General features: G+C 37.0%; 1 long non-coding RNA gene across 1 annotated transcript in view; it reads right to left on the bottom strand.

Moving 5' to 3' along the window:
• Positions 1–13,308: 13,308 nt before the first annotated feature.
• The window catches only part of LOC121024886 (uncharacterized), a 321,410-nt gene continuing 319,765 nt past the window's right edge, over positions 13,309–14,953 (bottom strand). Inside the window, exon 3 of the long non-coding RNA XR_005787841.1 lies at positions 13,309–14,226. This is a non-coding gene — a long non-coding RNA (uncharacterized LOC121024886). The remainder of the gene's footprint in view (positions 14,227–14,953) is intronic.

Consider the following 14,953-nt stretch of genomic DNA (forward strand, 5'->3'; position numbering starts at 1 on the left):
ATACCTGTGTATCAAGTATCTAGTTTATGAAATAAAATATTATAAAAGGATGGAACTTCCTACATATTCCTTTTCCCATTTCCCCCACCCCAGAATTTAGGTTTACTATTCCTATAGATGCCTTTTGATTGTGATTGTTTTAAATTCTTAAATTCATTTTGGGACAATTGGCATATTTATGATCATTGAATCTTCTCCATAAACATGGTATTTCTCATCATTTCCTTGAGTTTTCTTTAGTCTTGTAATAACAGTTTCTACTTTTTCTCCATTAAGGCTGTATATATCTTTTGTTAGATCTATTAGTGGGTATCTTTTTAAACTGCTGTTGAAAATGGCATCTTTCAAAAATTACATTTTCTAATTTTTTTTTTACTGATGAAATACAATAGATTTTCACATTTTTAACTTTTTCCCGCTTTTTAATTTAAATTCCAGTTAGTTAACATTCAGTATAATATTAGTTTCAAGTGTAGAATTCAGTGATTCAACACTTACATACAAATCATGGTGCTCATCACAAGAAGCACACCCCTTAATCCCCATCACCTATTTAACCCATCTCCTCCTTTTGGTAACTGTCAGTTTGTTCTCTATAGTTAAGAGTCTGCTTATTATCTTTCCTCTTTTTTTTTCCCCATGTTTGTATGTTTTGATTCTTAAATTCCACATGAGTTTCACATATTAATCTTATCTTTTGTTAATTTGCTGTATTTTCTTATAACTTCTAATAATTTTCTATAGTTTTTCTTGGATCTTCTCTATAGACAATTGTATATTCCATAGATAGTGTTAGTTGTATCTCTTGCTTTCCTTTTCTAATACATTTTATTCTAATTTTTTAATTCTTGTCTACCATACTGGACAGAATTTCCAGTGAATGTTGAAATGAAGTAAAACCAAAGGTATCCTTGCCTTGATCCTTATTTTTAAAATAAGGCTGCTAAGATGTTTACTATGCAAGTTTTTTTTATAAACACTATTTTTTTTTTTTAGATAGATTGCAAGCACAAAGGGGGAGGGGCAGAGGGAGAAGGAGAGAATTTTAAACAGGCTACATACCCAGCCCAGAGCCCGACACAGGGCTTAATCTCACGACTGTGAGATCATGACCTGAGCTGAAATAAGAGTTGGATACTTAACCAACAGAGCCACCCAGGTACCCCTAGATACTCTTAATCAGATTAAGTAATACTTTTGTATTGTTAGTCTGTAAGAGATTTCTAAGTCATAAACATATACTGAATTCTGTCAAATAATTCTTCTTCTATTGAGATAAAATACATTTTTGTCCTTTATTTGTTTATTGTATTGAATTACATGAATGAATTTTCCTAACAGTAAGCCAACCTTGTGAAACAGGATTTTAAAATGACACTATTTCAGTCTCAATGTTGGCTGAAGCCCAAAGACAATAAACAACACATTCCAATAGGAGGTGTGAGACCACCATGCTGATCTTGTAAGGGAGGTAATTTCAAACTGGTTTTGTGACCTTAGCTGACCACCAATTCCCAAAACTGAAAGAAGCTGGAGAAGACAAGAAAAGGTTTGGAAATTAGGAGAGAAATTGGAAGAAAGCTGTAGGCATTCTGTGTATCTAAAGCTCTCTCAGTGAAAGGTCTTGGGAGAAGGGCTCACATTTACCTTAAGCCTAAGGAATGGAGCTTCATTGGAAGCACCTGAAGGTTTGATATGTGCCACCCAGATCCCAGGAGACACAGTATATTGGTTGTCAACTCTGCCTGAGAAATAGGAGGGACAGAAAGGTCTCAGAAAAGGCCATAAAAATATTCCATAATAAAACAAATTGTTTTCTTTAATGTTCATTTATTTATTTTGAGAGAGAGAGAGAGAGAGAGAGAGAGAGAGCATGAGTTGGGGGGGCAGAGAGAAGAGAGAGAATCCCAAGCAGGCTCCACACTGTCACCACAAGCTCACTACATTAAGGCTCAGTCCCACGAACCATGAGATCATGACCTGGACCAAAATCAAGAGTCAAATATTTAACCAACTGAGCCTCTCAGGCACCCCGAAATCAAGTTGGTTTTAAACATGAGCTAGATTCAGACAATGTTGATACTGCTTCATGGAAGTATTAATCAAGAAAAAACTTATATTTCTTCTTCTTCTCACCTATCCCCTCCTCTGGTGCAATTCCAGAGGGATCACAAAACCTCATAAGCAATATGGAGGAAAAGGGTTAGAAGTACTCTATGGAGAAAGTGAGAAGATACTGGCCACATCTCCCTCCTTACTTCTACTGCCTAGCCCACAGTAGGCCTAAGATGAAATGGAGGAAGATATAACTTTAAAGAAATATTGAAGCTTTAATTATGATTGATATTTTAATTAAACTGAGACTCTTCTGTGACAAAACATAACCAAAATGCTCAAGTGTCATGGAACTGCCTGAGCTTTGATCACAACAAAAGAAGATCTAATCCCACAGAGTGGACTTAAAGTGGCAATAGGGGAATCAAAGTTGTTTTCTGATTATACCCCATGAGTCCCACTTATTCAATTTACTAGTTACACTTTCTTTTTAATTCCAGTATAATTAGCATACAGTGTTATATTAGTTTCAGGTGTACACTACTGTGATTCAATAATTCTATACATTACTCAGTACTTATCACAGTGTACTCTTTAATCTCCACCACCTATTTCACCCATCCCCACACCCACCTCCCCTCTGGTAACCATTTGTTTGTTCTCTATGGTTAAGAGTCTCTTTTTTGGCTTGTCTAATTTTTTCTTTATTTGTTTTGTTCCTTAAATTCCACTTATGAGTGAAATCATACGGTCTTTCTCTAAACTAGTTACACTTTTGTGCTTGAGTTAATCCTAACTTGGTTGTATTGCATATTTTAAGACATTAAAATGCAAACATACTAAATGAAATCTTATTGGTAATATTTTTATAATTATTGGAATACGATTGATAATATTTTATTTAGGATCTTTTGTTTGTGTTAACTACTGAGATTAGCCAGAAATTTTCCTTTCTTAAAACGCCCATGTCTATTTTTATTATATTAGCCTCAATAAAATAATTGAGCATTTCTTCATTTTCTAATGACTTGGAAAATCTACAAATTAAAATTCTATGTCCCTTGAATATTTAGTAGAATTCCTCCATTAAATTAGTTTAACCCAGTGTTTTGTGCTCATGTAGAAGTGAATCTTTGGCAACTGACTCAGATTCTTTAGTGATTATGTTTATTCAAGTTCTCTGTTTAGTAAGTTTAAATGTTATATTTTTATAGGGAGTTGCTTATTTTATCTAAGTTTTCAAGTTTATGATCATATAAGTTGATTATAGAATCTCACATTTTTAATTTCTGATGTATTTAAGTTCCAATGTTTTGTGTCATTCTTATTCATAATATTGTTTAATTGTACCTAACCTTTTTTTCATTTTTGATATTTTATTCAAATAAAGTTATAAGAAATGGATATAGAAAGATACCATATACTCTTCACCCAGTCTCCTCTAATGGCAACATCTTGCATAACTATGGTACCATATCACAACCACAATATTGATATTAATAGAATCTGGTTTATTTAGATTTTATTAGCTTTTCATGCACTCGCTTGTGAATATATCTATATAGAGATATATATTTGTATTTATTCAGCTCACTGAAATTTTATCACATGTGTAGATCCATGTGTGAAATCCTTCACTCATGCACCATAAAGTATGAGGTTAGGGATAGATTTTTTTTTTGTAAATTCTGTTTATCAATTTGAGGAGGTCCTCTCTATTACTAATTTGCTGAAAGGGTTTTGTTTTTTTTCATGTATGATTGTTGGATTTCTGCAAATGCTTTTTCTGCATCAACAGATATAATTTTTGTTCATTAGCTTAATGATATGGTGGATTACCTTGATTGATTTTCAGATATTAAACCAGCCTTTCATACCTGGACTATTTTTGATACCTCATCTAAGTGGAATTATGCAGTATTTTTCCATCTGTGACTGGCTAATTGTACTTAACACAGTGTCCTCAAGGTTCATTTATGTTATTGCACATAACAAGATTTTTTAAGCCTGTATGATATTCCTTTGTATGTATAAATCATATTTTCTGATTTCCTTCATCCATTGATAGATATTTAGGTTGTTTCCACATTATGGCTCTTTTGAATAATGCTATAATAACCACAGAGTACAAATATCTCTTCAAGATTCTGTTTTCAAATCTTTTGAATTCCTTTTGTGTGTGTGTGTGTGTGTGTGTGTGTGTGTGTGTATGTGTGCAGAATCCCCATAGTGTTTTCCATAAAACCTACATCATTTTTACATTCCCACCAATAATGTATTAGCATTCCAATCCCTCCACATCCTCACTAACATTTCTTATCTTCTATTTTTATTTTTTTTGTTTTTGAAAGTGGCCATCCTAATATGTATGAGATGGTTTCTCACTGCATTTCCCTGAGGATTACTAATGTTGAGCAACTTTACATATAATTGTTATGGTTTCTATAGAGAAATGTCTAATCAAGTTCTTTGCCCATTTTTTTAAAAAAAATGTTTATTCGTTTTTGAGAGAGAGAGCATTAGCAGAGGAAGGGCAGAGACAGGAATGGAGGATCTGAAGCAGACTGTGTGCTGACAGCAGCCAGCCCATTGTGGGGCTCAAACTCATGAACTATGAAATCATGACCTGAGCTGAAGCTGGATGCTCAACCAACAGAGTCACCTAGGCATCTTCTTTGCCCATTTTTTAATCAAGCTATTTGGAGTTCCTTTCCCTTCTTTTCTTTATCCTCCTTCCTTCTTTCCTTCCATTGAGTTATAGGAATTCCTTATAGTTTTTGGATATTAGCGTCTTATCACATATTTGCATTATTTTCTCACATTCTATAGGTTGCCTTTTCATTCTGTTAGTTATTTCCTTTGTTGCAAAGAAATTTGGCCTCATGTAGCCCCACTTGTCTATTTACTCTTTTGTTGCCTATATTTTTGGTATCATATTCAAGAAATCATTGTTAAGACCAATTTCATGAATCTATCCCTTACGTTTCCTTATGGGTGTTTGACAATTTCAGTTTGAGGTCTTACAATCAAATCTTTAATCCATTTTGAGTTGGATTTTGTGTATAGTGTAAGATAAGGGTTCAATTTTATTCTTTTCCATGTGGTGATCCATTTTCTCCAACACCATTTGTTGAACAGACTATCCTTTCCGCATTACATAGTCTTTGCACCCTTGTCAAAGATCAGTTCATCATATGTATGTGGGTTTGTTTCTGGGCTCTCTATTCTGTTCCATTGGTCTGTTTGCCTGTGCGTTTTTTTGATGTTTGTTTATTTTGAGAGGGAGAGTGTGTGTGTGTGTGTTCATGCAGTGGGGGAGGTGAACAGAGAGAGGAGGACAGAGGATGTGAAGTGGGCTCTGCGCTGACAGTGTCGAGTCCGAGGTGGGGCTCAAACTCACAAACCATGGGATCATGATCTGAGCAGAAGTCAGACACTCAACCAACTGAAGTACCTAGGTGCCCCTGTATGTCTCTCTTTAGGCCAATACCATCTTGTTTGGATAACTGTAGCTTTGTAATATGTATGATATTGTATATATTGTATGATATTGTATGTACCATAATGTATGATGTCTCCAACTTTGTTCTTCTTTCTCAAGATTGTTTTGGCTATTTGGTATCCTTTATGGTTCCATATTAATTTTAGGATTGTTTTCTCTATTTTTGTACAAAAACGCCACTGGTCATTTTATATAGATTGCATTGAATCTTTATTACCACTCTGGGTGGTATGGACATTTAACAATATTAAGTCTTCCAATCCATGAACACAAGATATCTTCCCATTTACTTGGGTTTTCTTTAATGTCTTTAAAAAATATTTTGTAGAAATACAAAACTGAGGTTTTCTGGAGAAGAAATTCTGTCTCAAGACTGGAACATCAATTCCTGCCTGAATTTCCAGCTTACCAGCCTGCCCTATAGATTTCAGACTTGCCAGCTCCAACAATTGGATGAGCCAATCCCTACAAAGAAATCTCAGAAACCCTAATTTTCTCTTCCCTCATTTAACAATTCATGCCATCATCTTCCTAGTCTCATAAAACCATCTCTTCTTCATCATCACTGTTAGCAACTTATTTTTTATATAACTTTCCACGTATTAAAGACTGGCTCAGTCTTTACAAATCCCAGTGTCATCATGGATAACCCATCCAACAGCCTATCCTATACATTTCTTGACCCTTCAATTTTAGTGACTTCTATACTTCATATACACACACCCATGGTCATAACTTGAACTATTTGTATCCTCACTTCAAGGAATCTGGGTCATCATAGTAATCAACCCCAAAATTTTCAGTATTGTCAGATATGAATAGGATGGAGATATCTGGCACAATGCCAGAGTAAGCATGGGAGGGAGCAACTGCTACTTTTCAACTTATATCAAAGAAGTAGGTAAGTGTTTATACCTAAGGAGGGAATTCATACTGGGCAACTTGGAGACCCAATGTTTTGGGAGACAGAAAACATTTATTTTATTTTATTCTTCCTTTTCCATCTAAACGAGTTATTGCCTCTGTCTTCTCATTTCCAAAACTAATTATTTTCATGTAAATATATTTCCTATTCTTTTTTTCTAGAGGCTTTCCCTTTCATCTGATTGTAAATTCCTCAGTGGGACTCCTCTTTCTCCTTTCTGAAAGATCTGCAATTTATATGACATAGCACCCAATTCAACATCATAAAATTACAAATATCACAAAAATTGCACTGAAACTAGGGGGAAGTTCTTTTTTAAAAGAAAATGCAAGGTCATCAACCATTCTGGGAAATTATGTTGAAATCCATACTTTCTTGTCGATTATAGTTGACAAGAAGGAAAAGGAGAAAATAATTTGTTTGCTAAAAGTATAAGAAGAAGTAATGGGGCTTGGGGCTTGTGTTAAATCGTTAAGAAGAGAAAAAATAAAGAGATAGCACATTGCTTCTAAAAAGGGCCTAGGATAGTGAATAGTCAAAGGCAACTAGACAAGCTCAAACTCATTTTGCTTTAAGCAGAAACAAATAAAAGTAATCGCTTATCTTTTCCTCTTCATCCCCAGAGAGTTAGAGAACTTGCAAAGGTAACTAATTCCTCCCCTTTCTAAAAAGTAAAGTGAACATGTGTTTCTAGAAATTTCACAATGACTATTCTTCAGCACCACTTTCAGAAAGCTAAAATAAAAAACACAAGAAACAAGAAGAGTTATTGAGGATGTGGGGGAAAAAAAGGAACCCTCATGCACTGTTTGTAGGAATGCAAACTGGGAAGCAGCCACTGTAGAAAACAGTATGGAGTTCCTCAGAAAGTTAAAAATATAACTACCCTATGAGTCGGTGCTTGCAGAACTAGATATTTACCAAAAGAATACAAAAATACTAATTCAAAGAATACATGCACCCCAATGTTTACAGCACCATTCTCTACAACAGCTAAATTATGGAAATAATCTGTGTCTACTCATTGATGAAGGGATAAATAAGATTTTGGTGTGTGTGTGTGTGTGTGTGTGTGTGTGTGTATGTGTATATATACATGTACATATGTGTGTATGTATATATGTGTGTATGTATATGTGTATGTATGTATGTATGTATGTATGTGTGTATGTATATATATATATATATATATATATATATATATATATATGTATATGGGAATATTACCCATAAAAAAGAAAGAAACCTTGCTATTTGCAAAGACATGGATACACCTAGAGAGTATACTGTTAGGTGAAATAAGTTAGAGAAAGACAAATACCATATGATTTCACTCATGTGGAATTTAAGAAACAAAACAAACAAGGGGAATAAAGAGAAAGAGAGAGGGAAACCAAGAAACAGACTCTTTTTTTTGTAATTTTCATGTTTATTTATTTTTGAGAGAGAGAGAGAGAAAGACAGACAGACAGAGAGTGAGCAAGAGAGGGGCAGACAGAGAGGGAGACACAGAATCCAAAGCAGACTCCAGGCTTTTAGCTGTCAGCACAGAGCCCGACATGGGGCTCAAACCCACAAACCATGAGACCATGACCTGAGCCAAAGTCAGACGCTTAACGGACTGAGCCACCCAGGCTCTCAAAGAAACAGACTCTTAACTACAGAGAATAGAGTGAGGGTTACCAGAGGGGAGGTGGGTGGGGGGATGAGTGAAACAGGTGATGGGGAGTAAGGAGCGCACTTGAGATGAGTACTGGGTGATATTTGGGGAAGTGTTGAATCACTTTATATGTACAACTGAAACTAATATAACACTGTATGTTAACTGTACTGGAATTAAATTTAAATTAAAAAAATAAAAAAGCATATCAAGTGGATTATGATTTGGACACCAAGGAACTTAGCTCCTGAAATGGATCTATCATTCCTTGAATGTTCTAACTATACAAAACATTTTCTAAGAATGCCCTGGATAAAAGAACCACACCACAGCTCTCTCATGAATACAGACTAGGACACTGCACATGCCTCCAAAGCATGTTTGCTTTAAAAGTAGAGTTCAGAAGAATTAAGTTTACTTGTCAATTTCTCCGCCCCTTAGGAAATACCAAAATGCTAAGTTAACATGTTAAGCTAATCCCTTCTCAGGGTCATTTGGTGGGGGATGGATAATAATACAGTTTCCCAGGCTCTAAACTTTTAAGCTGCCTTTGATACCCTTCTCTCTTCAGCCTCTCCTCAACAAGTCCTTTTACTACTTCTTCCTTTACACCACCCCTTATAATCCTGCCCTTATTTTCCACGTTCACTGCCAGCACCCTGGCTCTGTAACACACTCTCTCAAATCTCTCTAGAAATGTTGTACTAATACCTCAGCAGCCATATTCCCACATTTATTCTTTAGTATTCCTTCCAATTTATTATTCCCACAGAACAGAAATTCACATTTCTAGAAGATATCATGGCAGTCCCACATTCATAAACATTTAAAGACTTCCCTTTAAATACAAGGTAAAGTTCATACAAATTGCAAAATGGTTTCTTGGCTAACTTCAATAATTTACAAACAGCCTAATATTTCGATTTTCCTTAGCCATACCAGTTATTTTCAAAAGCAAAATAATTCTAATAATATTCTGCCAAAAAACTCTAATTCACACACAAATATTGGAATTTTCTGATTTTCCAATTTTAGGAAACTTAGAGAACTTTTAAAAAATATATGTTTCAGGGGCGCCTGGGTGGCGCAGTCGGTTAAGCGTCCGACTTCAGCCAGGTCACGATCTCGCGGTCCGTGAGTTCGAGCCCCGCGTCAGGCTCTGGGCTGATGGCTCGGAGCCTGGAGCCTGTTTCCGATGCTGTGTCTCCCTCTCTCTCTGCCCCTCCCCATTCATGCTCTGTTTCTCTCTGTCCCAAAAATAAATAAAAAACGTTGAAAAAAAATTTTTAAAAATATATGTTTCAAATCTCTCTTTATCAATCTGGCCCTAACACACTTCAATTTTTTTTCACCCGGCATTCCCTCAGTATAGTTTAAATGAGCTAACATATACACAGAGCTTAGAACTGTGCCTGACACACAGAAGTCCTATCCAAGTATTTACTGTAATTACTATACAGTTAGTAACAGGAAGCATGGAGTTTCTGGATGAAGACAGACTTAGGTTTTTGATTCTATGTCTGGACTCACTAGCTGGGTGATCATGGGTTAATCATTTAATCCTTATGGGCCTTGGTTTCTTCTTTTGCAAAATAGAGATAATAATGACTACCATGAAGAATTGTAGAATAAAAGATAATGAAGCCAAAATGCCTAGTATGGGACCTGGTACATAGCAAGCACTCCATAAGGGGAAGTTTTTACTATTATTCTTCATTGCTGTACTTTGCTCTCTCCCTTACTTCTCTCTCTTCATTTGAACCCTATTCACCATTTCCTAAGAAACCAGACACAGAAGACTCATCCTTCTTTTTTCCCACTAACCATTTACCAGCACAGCTCATTTGGCTCATGCATGGCAAGCATATTCCATAGTAAGAACTTGATTCCAAATTTGGCAGATATCAAAGCCCTTTTTTCAAACAGCTTTACTGAGATATAATTCAAATGCTTTAAATTTATCCATGTGAAATATGCAATTCAATGGATTTTAACATAATCATAGTTGTTCATCCATCACCACAATCTTTAGAACATTTTCATTACCCCAAAAAGAAATCCCAGCCCCACCTTAGTCAACAAACCCCCAGATCCCCCACCCTCCAAAAAGCCTAGGCAACAACTAACCTACTTTCTGTCTCTATAGATTTCCTTATTCTACATATTTCATATAAATGAAATCATATAATATATGATTTTCTGTGACTGGCTTCTTTCATTTAGTATAATGTCTTCAAGGTTTGTCCAAGTTTTGCCATATATTTATATTTCATTTCTATTCATTGCTAAATAATATTCCAGTGTGTGATTGTAACATATTTTAAATTGTGCTTCTCATTGCCGTGTGCTGCCTCCACACTCTCCAGACCCAAAAGATGTTACATGAATGCCTATACCAGGTGGTTGTCTAGTACATGTCATACATAAAGATATTCAAATATTGCCACCCAGCAACACACATCTTCAGGTAAAACTCATCCACAGCCCACTAGTTTGCTGCCTACTCCAATAGGCATAAAAGGTAGTATAATAATATAATCATTAATTAATTTGAGCACTTATTGAATGCTTCATATCTTAGTTTGAGTTCCCCTAGGAATAGCCCTTGAGACAAGAATTTGAGTGAAAATGGTTTTCTTGGGAAGTGATCCCAGAAAATACAAATGGGGAATGAAGGATGGAAAGTGAACCAGGGAAGGGAAGACAGCTAATACAAGATATGTGTTTGAAGTGAGTGGCACTGTTGGCAACTATAGCTTACCTGCACTGAGTAACTCTAGGGGATAATGTAGAACAGGGAACTTAGAGTTATACCTACCAAAGGGGGAGAAAGCTGGAGTTTTAATCCATCAACTCCATCAATCAGCCATTAATTGTGGACTCCTCCCAGAGAGTGCTAATTCTCTATTCTTTTGGCCTGTCAGGTAGTGTAGAGCTGAATGGGCTCTGAAGGCCAAAAGAAATCCCTTAAGCAAAAAGATGCAAAGTGCTCACAGTTGGAGGTCAGGCTTGTATGCTTGGAAGGGGTAAGGGCTGAAGGGATGTGGGGTGTGTGGACAGTGTCTGCTGTACTTCCTATCTGGACTGCCATACAAAATGAAACAAATATAACAAATACTAATTGAGTTTCTCCTATGTGCCAGACAGTGTTCTGGGCACCAGGGATACAGCTGTGAACAAAAAAGGAAAATCTCTGCCCTCTGGTAATTTATATTCAGGTGATAGAGAAACAGTAAACAACATAAATAAATTACAGAATCTATTGGTAAAGGATGAGTACTAGGGTGGGGAGCAGGATAAGGAATCTGGGGAGTGGTCTCATAAATAAAGTGGTCACTGGAAAAGTGACATGTAGCAGAGCTCAAGGGTCTTGTTCCACCCTGTATGTTCCCCCTGAAAGATGCTTAAGGATAATCACCAAGTTTGAAGGTTTTTAATATCAATTCCAGATCCAACATTCCAGAGGAAGAGCTTTTGTTAGTACTCAAAGACTCTCAGCAATCTTGCCCTGTAAATAAGCTATGAGATGGAGACAGCTAGGAAAACACTAGAAAGGGAAAGGGGAAGCCTATTGTGGTGAGTTCTGAAGTTGGAAAGCAAATTCCCCACTCCCAATACCTGCCACCATCCCATGGAGCAAAATGGGCATGTTCACTGCAGCCTCCCAATGGATACTGCGCTCATTTCCAAAGCTTTTCCTGGCACCAGCAGCAAGAATCCACTGAGAGAAAAAATGAGCAGGCACCTCCAAGAAAAGCTTCAGTTAATGGAGAAATTCTTACCACATTTAGAACCAAATAGGAAGGCAGCCTCTCTTCCTCTCTAAAGAACTCTTGCCAGCTAAGGTCATGGCAGGTTTCAAATGGTGTGTTTGCTCCTGGCCCTGGGGGAAACAGTGTCATGGCTGATATATCTACTGTGCTGTAATGTATAAATCTGTACAGTGAAACAAACTCCAGGGGGCTCTTGCCTCTAACACCTAATGCAAATTCTTTACCACTCTCTTTTGCCTTCTTTTTCAGTATCATCTCTTGCTGCTCCCCAAGGGGTTGTGGGGTTGGATATGGGAGATGCTGCTGACACACAGTACCATCAACTTTTGGAATATACCACCTCTGTAAAACCTTCCAAGATTATCCTACCGTCTTCCTCCTGGATCTTCTCACACACTTCTGGAGCAAAATCATTAGCCTCTCCCATTCTTGGAAAGATTCTTTATAATAATGTTTAGCATTTAGCTCATTGTGTTGAAATTAATTTTACACCTCTCTTATAGCAGCTAGACTGTGAATATTCCATCCTTATTATGGCAACCAGAACAGTCTATCCCCTTCCTTCTTACACCAACACTTACTTCTTTCTACCACAAGTCCTTTATTCTTTTGTCCTCTTCACTTCCACCTAACTTGAAAATGCTATGATCATTACTGCCTTATATTATGGCTCACAAGTGATAATTATTGACATTCCATCCTTCTGAATTTTGAACCGATTGATAAACAGATATAGGAATGTAATAGGGGTCAAAATACCAACTTCATTTCTACCAAAACTGCTGTAGGGGCCAACGGCAGTCTTCCCCAAAATGTGGCATTTTGGCATACAGATTATTTAAAATATACGTTACTTAAGAGACAGCCCATGCAAACACAATCAGACCCGTGTACACCTGAAATTAGGAAAGAAATTTCCCATGTGAAAGGTACCACACCTGTACCAGGAGGTAAAGAGACATCCTTATCATCATCAGAGATGGGAAATTTAGAGACAAAAAGTATGTATAAAAAAACCCTTGTTACTTTATACTAATTTACTAAGCCAGACCAATCATTTTTAGGTCTCGATTTCATTGTTGGGCCTCCATGCCCATGTGATAAAACTTTGAGTTATTTTCTCCTGTTAATCTGTTTCATATAAATTTAATTCTGAGTTCATTTGGAAGATATTGAGGGTAGAGAAAAATTTTTCCTTCCCTTTATTTGACATAGTCAGCAGGATGCTTGACACACTTGCCCTAGACAATGCTGCAACTAAGAGATTCTGGGACATCAGACATACAGTCAACAGAAGGAAAGATTTCCCACCAGGTCAGCCTCCTGTAATCTCTGCCTGCAGAATTATACGGAGCAAGAGTGGTGGGAATCTTGCTTTCTCTCTCTAAATTTAGATTAGCAGGAGAAGATAATGTGGAACTAGTTCCTTGGGCTTGGAGACTCTTGGTAAAAATTTGGTAGAGTAATTTTTGTTTTCTGACCCATTACTCCCAGAGATGGTCTTTGTTTTTCTTTTTCTCTGTCTTTTGTGTCATTTGTCATAAAAAGGAATTACCATAGGGCAGAATTCAGGTATAGGCTCTATAAGCCTGTTGTTCAAGCCAGACTCCAGACTGGTGAGTTCATAGTTCTCATCAGACCATTGTCTGTTTAGACAAACTTTGCTGTGGGATAATGCACACATGAGGTAAAGGCTATTGCTAAGGGACATCTTGGAAGCCAAAGCTACAAAACTGGTGGGCCTGGATGAAGCATTTAAAAGCTATTAGAGTGTTTGCCACCTAACTCAAAGAGTCCCATATTAGGATAAGTTGGTCACAGAACAGGTTAAATTGACACTAGGTCACCTGCCAACCTCAAGAAAACTTCTGTGCAACAAGGTACACTGTAAAGCAACACACCTCCCCATTCCTGAAGCACATCCCTTCTACATATTAGTGTGGCTCCAAGAGATGCAAGACTTAGCCTAAGCTGTTAATGTGCATATAAGAAAAACTGAATGAGGTTTTTCCTTTCATTTTGTTCTGTGTCCTAACAGCTTAGTTTTATGACTAGTGAGAACATTCTCTCTGGTCTCTGCTATTCAGAGTGTGCACTTACCAGGGTGTCCTTGGTGGCCAAATAGACTGGGGATCCAAGACACACAGTTACAGATAGCACATTCCTTGTCCAGCCGTGCAAACTCTCAGGGGAATAAGTCGTAAGAGGCCTCAGCCCCCAAGGGGCCTTTGTTGTCTCAACCTTCATTGCTTATCAGTGCTGGAAAAAGTACACTCCAGTAGCACGTGCCCAGTGTCACAGATGAGCAGGTCTGTAAAAGAAGGTATCTCATGATTTCATGCGAGACCAGAGACACTGTACTTACTATACTATCCTTACCACCTGTGCAAAAACGGTCTACACTTTCTTAGACTAATTTTGGGAATGAACATTTGAATCATGGGGGCTCATTCTATGCCCTCTGTGGATGCCTCTTGCATCTCTGGTTAAAGCATTAAAAGGCTTATTGGTTTGAGTCACTATTAATAGGTACTATTCACAAATATCCAACAATGGCCAGACAATGGATCCTTTAAATTGGCTATATTTGAAAAAAAATATTTTATAAAGATCTCTCAGTTGTCTTATTAGAATACTAGCTGGCCTTAGGGACTCCCTTTATAAGATAAAAGAATAAAATTAGACTTAAGACAGGGGAAACGGGGTAGCTGTCAGTTAAGCATCTGACTCTTGATTTCGACTCTGGTCATGATCTCACCATTCGTGAGATTGAGCCCCATGTTGGGCTATGCACTGACAGCGCGGAGGCTGCTTGGGATTCTCTCTCTGCCTTTTCTCTCTCTGTTTCTCTCAAAATAAAATAAACTAAAAAATACATATTAGACTTAAGACAAATAAATGTCCACATCCACTGAAAATTCCCCTTCTTAAAATCCAGTTCCATCTGCCTGTTTTAACTTCCCTCTCCCTATAAGATTTGCAGAAAGCACTGTGGCCTAATCTTAAGGTTCAACATATCCAGGCTACTCTTGTAAATA

Source organism: Herpailurus yagouaroundi, unplaced genomic scaffold (assembly GCF_014898765.1).
Source record: "Herpailurus yagouaroundi ecotype Mexico unplaced genomic scaffold, PumYag 67313, whole genome shotgun sequence".
Classification (NCBI taxonomy): domain Eukaryota; kingdom Metazoa; phylum Chordata; class Mammalia; order Carnivora; family Felidae; genus Herpailurus; species Herpailurus yagouaroundi.